Below are 10,281 nucleotides of genomic sequence, written 5' to 3'. Positions count from 1 at the left end.
TTCATTCTTAAGGTGTATATAATAGCAGTTCATAATATGTCTGAAAAAAGACAAATGATTGAATACACAAACATACGCGTGGAGGGACAATATAATAATGATCATCAAAAGTGATGATATTTTCACACGCGTATTATGATCATAAGATATGCTAGAGAAAAATTTTCTAGATCATATGTATTCCTCGATTTGCTCCAGAAGTAGCAATATCATAAAAAAAGGTTTTAAGCTATCAATTTGATAGGCTTAAGACACGATTATATTTCATTCATGGGAATGAAAATTTTAATTGTTATAAGCATAGATCCATTCCCTGGGTGAATGTGATGATATTTAGTGAAACTTATCAACAAACTTGAACTTAATTGTGATGGGTTCACAACTTACCTCCGAATGAGGCAGAATAACTGAGAAGAGTTATTTTGAAATCTACTTCTAAAGTAGTAAATTTGAAATTTATTCATGTAATAGTAAGTCTGAAATTTACTAAAGTAAAAAGGTACATGTAATGGTAAACTTGGAGTTTGCTAGAATAAAGTTCATAAATTGACATGAACGATTGCGACATCCAAAGATGTGCATACTGAGTATTGAACATATCTTGAAGAATTAGAAAATTCTTCATTACTTTTAATGTTGCTTTTTCTCATAATAAGTTGGTTGGACCAACTATTTTTGGGATTGGATCCCTCAAAATCTGGAAAGTATAAAAGGTGAAAAAGGACCCGTTCACCTATCATGTGATAAGATGATCACATATACATTTATTGTCAACCTGCAGTTTGATATTCATAAAGCTGCTTTCTCAATAAAATTGAGTTAAGAGTATTACTTTCAGATTGTGTAATCAAGACAATTCATCTTGATGATGATGGTTTGGCATTGAATACCTTAGATAAATAGCTAAACTATTGTTAATGAGAATAAAGTTTCATGTGTTGGTCTGAAATATAATATGTTGCATACAATAGGACTTGCATGCATTACACCAATAAATTATGATTATTTTTTTCCTCTCAATTGGTTCAAGGTAAGGAACCAACTATTCCATCAAATAGTTTTGATGTGCAGTATACAATTAATGAATATACCATGATGCACAAAGATGGAATCCTAAAATAAAATGGAGGATGTATGTTAGTTTTCCTAAAATAAGGGGGAGATTATAAATAGCTATGAATATGTTTGGAATTATCTTCACATCCTCATTCAAAAGATAATTCAAGTCAAATGCTGAAAGCATCTCATATTTAAGCTGCAAGTGCTTCTATTTTGTATCTCAAAAGGACAAAGTCTATGTATGCGTGAAGCGTGATAAACCAATCGGTTCTAAATAAAATAATCCTTGAAAAGAATAAGGAGCAAATAATTATAATAAGAAGACAATGTGATCTTGAAGAGCCTATGATATAACACTTCATGAAACCTTATGAGAGGTGAGGTTCAGGTACCTGAAAATAATGAAGTGATGAGATCTCAAAATGTTATGTCATACTGTGAATCGATACGAAATGATATATCATCAATATCTTTGATACAATATTGGTGCAATATTGATAAAGATTGCGAGGATCCGAATTCTACGTTTATTTAAGCATGTTGACGTAGAAACATTTATCAAGTGACATGAAATGATGCATTTTGGTAAGCGTATAATTTATTTAATTTGCAGTCCAGACACTTGAAGATGTCACACTTGACATGTTGGATATTGTCACTTGACAAAAATCTATACGAAAATTCCTAAAGGATTTAAAATGCCTAAACCATATAAAGTTTCTGAGAAACTTGTTTATTATCCTTCTAAGAGATAAATTGATGGTTTGAATATTATTGAAACTCTTGGAGAGTTTTCTAAAGCAATATATTATTTGCTGAAATGAGAAATATATCAATTTGAATTGGTTCCGAAGTACCATATCTTAGTGCAATTGACGCACAACACTAATGTATCTTGCAAATACTACAAGGTCTGATATAGCCTTTTCAGTCAATTTGTTAGCAAAGTATATTTCTGCTCCTACTAAGAGACATTGAAATGGAATTAATATGATCTTATTTTATTCTAAAGATTGTAGTCCCGATCTTATTGATTTTGCTGATGCTGGGTATTTATTTAACTCGTATAAATCTCAATCTCAAACATGTAATGTGTTCACATGTGGGGACGCTGTCATATCTTGGAGATATACAAAGCAGTTTATCTAGCCACTTCATTGAACTATCCTGAGATAATAACTATTCATGAAGCTAGCCGAGAATATGTATGGTTGAGGTCCATAATACATCTCATTCGAGAAAAATATGATTTGAAATGTGACAAAGTACTCATGATTTTTATGAAGATAATGCAGTATGCATAGCACAACTTAATAGAGGATTCATAAAAGGAGATAAAATGAAACATATTTCGTCAAAGCTTTTCTATACACATGATCTCCAAAAAGATGGTGATATTAATATGCAACAGATTCGTTCAAGCGTCAATGTAGCTGATTTATTCACCAAGTCTCCTCCAGCTGCAACTTTCAAGAAGATGGTGCACAACATCGGGATGCAAAGGTTCAAAGATGTTCTTATTAGGGGGAGTTAATACGCATTGTACTCTTTTTTTCTTACGAGGTTTTGTCCCATTGGATTTTCCTTATAAGGTTTTTAATGAGGCAACCTATATGCGTATTGTTAGAGGTGTGTACTCTTTTTCCTTCACTAATTTTTTTTTCCACTGAGTTTTTTCTAGTATGATTTTAACGAGACACATTATCTATCAATTAGACATTCAAGAGGGGTGTTATAAATATACCATATATAGTGAATGTCTACTTTACCATATGTAGTGAATACCTACTTTATCATATATTGTGTATGTCTATTTATGAAAAAGTTACAAACTCCAAGATTAGTTTTTCCCTATAAATAAAGAGATTTTCCTTCATTGTAATTCATTACACAAGAAAAATAAGAAATACTCTTTCTATTCTCTCTACTCTTTTTTTAATTCTTTATTAGTTTATAACAAGTTTGCTTAATTATAAAATACTGCAGCATTTTAATTGTAAAACATAACATAATATATTGTACTTACATATATAATAATAATAAAATACATTATTTTCACGCATCTAATAGTTTTATTCGCGTGTATACGATACATTTATAATGGAAATACATTGTATCCACGCATATAATAATAGTCATATACACTGTATTTGTGCTCAAAACAAATGTATCCACGCATGTACCATATCTTTGAGTAACTTTATCTACAGGCTAAATATGTAACTTTCTCATTACAAAAATAATTTTCTTTTACATATTACTCTATTCCGTTACAATATTAATTTTTTTTTTCACTTTTATTATCATTCTTAGCATAACAAGAGAAAAATATTTTTTTTATCAAGTTTCATCCTCAACATTAATTAATTATTCTCTAAATTATTTCTCAAAATCTAAGACTAAATATTAATTAATAGGTATTGTAATAAAATACTTATGTCCATTATTATTTTTTACGGAGCATACAAAGTTTAAACTAAATACAAGTAAAAATAGATGGAGTAAGTTTACTTAAAACTAAAAAAACAAATTGAATTCTTTAGGTTGATCTTCTAGTCTTTTCTTTGACAATCGTTAATGATAAAATAAGCCACTTGAAAATGTGTACTCATCAAATTAAGAGTTAGTAACACGCATTGGCTTTGCAAATCAACGTATTACTTTTGACATAAAAAAAGTAAACATAGTTGACATTCAATGAAGGAAAAATTAGTCCAATGAGTCGTACCACAAGTCAACAACACGCCAGAAGAAGACGACGACATCAAAACCATGATAAGGTGGTATTAATTCCATAAAAAATAACGATAACGTGGTAATAAGTCTTTGAAATAATTTAAATGTACCGCCAAAAAATATGGTGCAGTGGATGGGATTGCTCTTCTCTTAATCAGAGGTCTTGAGTTCGAGTCTTGATATGAAAAAAATCTTGGTGGTAAGCGAATAGGGCCCTACCCGACGCGAATTCGAATTAGTCGGGCTCCAATGTGGGTACTAGATACCAGATAAAAAATAAATAAAAATTTAAATGTGTTTTTTATTTTTCGAATATATATTTATATATATATTAGACTTTGAACTATTTTGACAAAAAGTTTATATCCACTACTGTCAGTCGATAAGAAGATAAAAGATGTTCGGAGGTGCCCGGAAGGTGTTTTTTCTTAATTTTTTTTTTTTTTAATTCTAGAGATGATAGGGTATTACTCCATCAGTATAATTTTTCAACTTAAAATATAATAATGTTTTGTCAAAGGGTTCTAGACCTATGATATTAGGATAATTGGATTGACTAAATTTGTGGAAATTACGAGGATTAGCTATAATCTAGCGCGGCCTTAGAAAATTACATGGATAGGCGGAGAAGAAGAGGAAAAAGAACATGTGTAGTAATTGTCTGTTTGCTAAGCTCAATTTTTTTTAAAAAGTGCTTATTTTAAAAAAAATAAGGTGTTTGGTCAAATTTTTGAAAAAAAAAAAAGTATTTTTGAAGAGTAACAAAATATATTTTTTCATAAGCTAAAAATGTAAATTTTTCCTAAAAATTTTTTGAAAAAAAATAGATTTAAAACACTTATAAAAAATTTGATCAAGCACTAATTACTGTTCATAAGTGTTTTTTAAAATTATTGGCCAAATACAATTTATTTTTCATCAAAAGTGTTTTTTTTTTTAAAATACTTTTTAAAAAAATTAATTTTATAAATTTAACCAATTAGATTATAATTCAGCTGCCCTCAAATAGGATGATTTTCGCATTGAAACTTCAAGGAAATAACAAATTTTTATATCTCTGTTTATTGCAAATAGTGTGACAACTGACAACGTGACCAAATACGTGCTAAAAATATGGACACATATTGGGCTCCTTATGATATACTTGACTCATTTTATTTTATTTGATTCATGTTAATTTAATATAATTCTTCAAAAAAAAATTACTAAAATAATTTTATTAATAATATTTTTAAAATCTAAATTTTAATATCAACTATTTTATGCAGTTAATTGACACTAATTAGAATAGTATGAAAAAATAATAATAACACCTCGCTTAATTTGTTTAAATAAGCAAATAAAAAGAAAAAACTATTTTTTAGTGTTTGAACCAAGTAAAATGGAATGAAAAGAGAATTAAGCAATTAATTGTGGACTTCAATTACATTTTGCAAGTACGAGTGAGACGCCCGGTGAATAACGATTAACGGAGGGAGAAAGAAGATGAAAAAAGTGATTTTTTTTTTTTTTTGAATATAAAGGAATTTATAATCGGTTTAATCAAGCTTTTAAATTTCTTATTTTAAAAGTGTCTTTTTAGGAGTATTTTTTTTAGAAAAGAATTTTTGGTGAAAAATAATTTGTGTTTGATTAATAAATTTAAAAAGTATTTTTGAGCAACAACTTGTATTTGCCAAAACTTTTTAAAATATTTTTTACAAAAGTGTTTTTTCAAAAAAAATGTTTTTAAGGAGAAACTATTTTTTGAGCTTATGAAAAACTATTTTTTCTACCTCCTCAGAGCATTTAATTTTCTTTAAAAAGCTTGGTCAAACACTTTTTTTCTTTAAAAAAAATCACGTTTGATTAAAATTATGACATGCGAAATAGTTGAGAGGGTTTGAAAAAATGACCACTTTGAAAACTTAATTTGAGAAATACCCACCTATTTTTTTTTTCATTTATTTTCTAGGGTTAAGATTTGAAAAATAAAATAAAAAGTGGGATGGATTGTAGGGTCGTGGGCCTCTTTTAACATTTTTAAAAGTTGAGGATAAAATATAATTTTGTAAAAATTCCATATGGTCCCTTTTTGTATTTATTAAATATTCAAACCTTTTTAAATTCATTTAATAAATTCAACAATTTTTCTGTCTCCTCAAACTTCATAGTTGTAGAGAAGAAAAAAACGTTTTGCTCGATTGTTGCTTTTCAAGTCAAAATTTTTCATCTTCTCTTACTCAGATAAGTTTAATCTTCTTCCCCGATTAATTTTAGATTCATTTTAGTATATTTTTTTGGTTCCGTTTTGTGTAGTCATTTTTCAATTTTGACAAAAATTATACTATTCTTCATTGAATTAATCAAAATTTGAGTGTTTCTAGTTAATATTGTCGATTCCGCATGTTTATCGTATTTTGCTTTGGATAATGACTAGAAAATTTTAAAATTTTGTATTGATATTGCGTATTGATTTTGAACTTTTTTACTGAATTACACCAATATTAATGGTGTTCTTATTGCTGTGAATTGCACTGTCAATATCTAGAGAAGTTGGAACTGGATTTGCATGTTTGATCTGAGGCGTTTTTTCATTTTTCTTAATATACCAGTGGTCGATAAATCGATCGCTACAGATTTATTTTTGTTGCATTTTCCTATTTATTTTAATAGATCAGTAGTCGATAGATCGACCACAACAGATTCATTTTTTGTTGTCGATTATAAATGGTTAGAGTTCATAAAGCAGTTAAAAGGGTTGCTTCCACTGCTTTTAGCAGTAGGAAGCGAAAAGCTGAAGAAGTTTCCAAAACTCCGAAAAGGAAAAAAATTATAATTGATGAATCCGAGTCGAAAAGTGAATTAAAAATCGTTGCCGAGACTGACAAAGCTGAGGAAAATAGTGCATATGAGAGTGATGATGTTGAGGACAATGAAAAGAAAAGCGAAGAAGAAAGTGAAAGTAATAGCGGTGAAGATGATGACAGGAGAGATAATGAAGATGGGGAGAAGGATAATCCGTTATCCTTGTCAATTTGTTCAAGAGACGTCTCCATTGAGCTGTATGACCTAAAAACTTGAATGGATGAGTTAGGTTCTTTTCCTGCAAAGATTTTCGTAAGAGCAAGAATGACGGTTTATCGAGAGGTTAGAAGGATCCTAGTTGAACAAAAGTTGTATGCTGATTTTAAGAAGACCTATTTTGGACACTTGAGACATATGCCGGAACATTTTAAGTTTAATGGAGAGATGGTCCATTATGTGTTGCTGCGACGTATCAAAACTAATAAAAAACTGCATGAAATTTGGTTCTTTATGAATGGTAAGCTAGCTTGTTTCGTCTTAAAATAATTTGCTCTGATTATGGGGCTAAATTGTTCAACATATTCTCGTGAATTAAAAACGAACAAAGTCCTCCCAAATAACGAAAACTTTTATTTTAAGGTGATGAAGAACAAGAGCATTATTGTTGCAAGGCTGATTAGCCTGATCAAACGTAATAGGTCGACTAATCAACAGAAATTTAAGTTTGCATTAGTTTGATTCGTGCACTCGATACAACTGGCAAAGAACCCGCTAAAGAAGGTGGATTCTGACCACATTATGACGGCTGATTTAGATTTCTTCGAGAGGTATCCATGGAGAAAAGAGTCGCTTGGGCTGATATTGAGCTATTTGAAAAAGAAGATTGATTTGAGCAAGCAGAAAGAAGTGTTTGTGAAGAGAAATAATGCACGCTTTATACAACTTTTTCTGAACATTTCTGGTACTTATAATGTAAGATCTTATCGATTTATTATAGACTCTTACCTATTTATGTACCAATACATAGACCCTGTAGATTAATTTATGCCTCTATTGATTGCAAATTTGGATATATGAGGCCTTTCTTCATCTTGAAAGGTACGCCGGTAAGTCGTTGAATTCTCCTTTACACATTCCCCATCTTCTTAGATGGCAAACATCGAAGATCGACAACACAATTGAAGGCGACTCGTTTAAGTTCAAAGGAAACAACACAAACGTAAAAGTGTCATGATTATAATATGATAATAATATTATAAAATTAGTGAATGTCGTGTAATTTTTTTTTGATAGATTGTGCACTCGTACCATACCTCTATTATCCGTGAGATGGAGCAGACCTACATGAAAATATTTAATCCATACACGAACGAAATTAAAAATACATGCATCGATGCCTTTAAGGCGCAGTTAAAAGGCGTGACTGTCCTCACTTCATCAGTAAAGGTTGCGGACAAAGATGAAGATTTGGGTGATCACAGTTATGTCCCAAGTCCAGCACGTTCTTGTGATCATACTGGTTCAAGTGGATTTAAAACTGCACCAGATACTTCTAATGATGAAGACCTGCATGAGCGTGTTGCTTTGCTCGTGAAAACTATTCTCAATATTGCTTCTTTTGTTAACAATGAGAGGCTGAGGAGAATCGTGAAGAACATGAAGAATCAACAAGATTAAGGTAAACTAATTTTTTTTCATCTCATTTAATTTTCTTGCATAATTTTGATAATCCTTTCAAAACAATGCAGCGCACCTCGACAGTCTCCCTCGTAGCCGACGTCAAGTAAACCATGAAGAACTTGCAGTCGTAGTGTTTGACATTGCAGCAATAGATGAAAAAGTGAAAGAAGAGAAGAAAGAAGAAGAAACGAAAGAGGAGAAGGCAACAGATAAATAAGATAATAAAGAAGAAAAGGAAGAAGAAAAATAAGGAAATTACAGCTGAAGAAGTAGAAAATGAGGAGAAAACAAAAGAAGATGAAGAAAAGAAATCAGAAGACGAAGAAGAGAAAAACGAGAAGGCAGTTGATGAAGAAGTAGTGGCTGAACAGGAGGATGAAAATATTGAAGAATAGAAGAAATCATCATCATCATCATCAGAAGAAGATAAAGAAAATGAGAAGAAAGAAGTAGAAAAAGATGAGAAAAAACATGAAGAAAATGAAGTGTATGTGATGTGCATTGTTAAGAAACTCAATACTGATAACATATTGTTTGGAGGTTTGAAACAAATAATTTTTTTAATGATTTATTATTTTTAATGATTTTTTTTATGTATAATTAAATTACATATATTTGGCATCTCAATAATGACATTTACTAGTGAAATTATGTTCAGTTTTTTTATTGTCTTGTTAGATTAAACAGTTGATTGCATTGTGTTATCAGTTTAGCTATTGTTCTAATTTATAGAGGTTGATGAAAAATATTATAGAAGCCGTTCTCTATAATTTATAGACTACACATACGATCGATTTAATAAATCATACATTTACAATGACAACAAACAAGTTTACTGTTGTATGTTGCATTGTGTTACCAATTCAGTAACTATCATGGTTTATAGAAGTCGACGATACACGCCATAGAAATGATTCTCTATTAATTAAAGATTACACCCATGGTTGATTTAAGAAATCATACATCTATTTATTTAGTTTCCTACATTCCTATTACACCTTTTCAGAAAGCCAACACCAACAACAAATCATATAATAATTTTTTTAGGCCATTCTCTTTTTCTTCGACCAAAAATAAATCTTTGCTTTAGTTGATTCCTCTCCATTTTAATTTCTTTTAGTGATCCTTTCAAGTAAGCCCTTTGCTCTTCGACTTATTTTAACAATGTCATAAGTAGATCTCTATTTTCTTCAGTTTTTCGAAGCCTAACTTGAAAGTGCCTTGAAAATTTGATGTTGATGGGCTACTCATTGGTGAATCTTCCACAAGCCACTTAAAAAAACATCCACCATTATCCTTGACAAAAAAAAGTTATTAGATAAATTTACTTACTTAAATTAAAAAGAAAAGATAAATCACATATTCATGTACGCACTCACCTTTTCAACCGCACAGTTAAAGAATTTTCGATCTGAATTCGAATCGGTGTATGATGTCCTCAAAACAGCTGGATTACCACAACAACATATGTAGAACACTTTTGCATTTGATGTTTGAGATACTTGATACATTATAGTTATTTAAAAATGAACAAAAAATAAAATAAAATAAATGAGAGTGTTAAAACAAAAATAACCTTTCTTTTATACAAAAAAGAAAGTGAAATATTACCGTTGGATGTAATTTGACATGTACTTTATTACCATTATAAGAAATCTGATATTTAAATTTTGTTACTGCTAGACCTCTTTCATAGAACTTAAATATAATCGATGCCTTCTCATACGTTGGGTAGATGATGAATCGTATAGATCGACACACAGTCAATGCTAAGGTATATATGGGTTGGTGCAACGATATAAAAAATATTAGTACATAGTCAAAAATATAAATAATTAAATAAATGAAATTGATTTGAGGGCCACAGATTGTGTCCAGTTTAAATCATAGACTGAAAGTCTTGTCAATAATATATCGTATTGGTTTATTGCCCTTAGTAGCATATTGGAAGAAAGAAAATAATTAATTTATAAAAAAATAAATGATTGAATTTTATGCAATTAAATGAGCTTAAACAAG

This window comes from Capsicum annuum, chromosome 4 (assembly GCF_002878395.1).
Source record: "Capsicum annuum cultivar UCD-10X-F1 chromosome 4, UCD10Xv1.1, whole genome shotgun sequence".
NCBI lineage: Eukaryota > Viridiplantae > Streptophyta > Magnoliopsida > Solanales > Solanaceae > Capsicum > Capsicum annuum.
The sequence above is the reverse complement of the archived record's forward strand: the minus strand, read 5'-3'. Positions refer to the sequence as shown.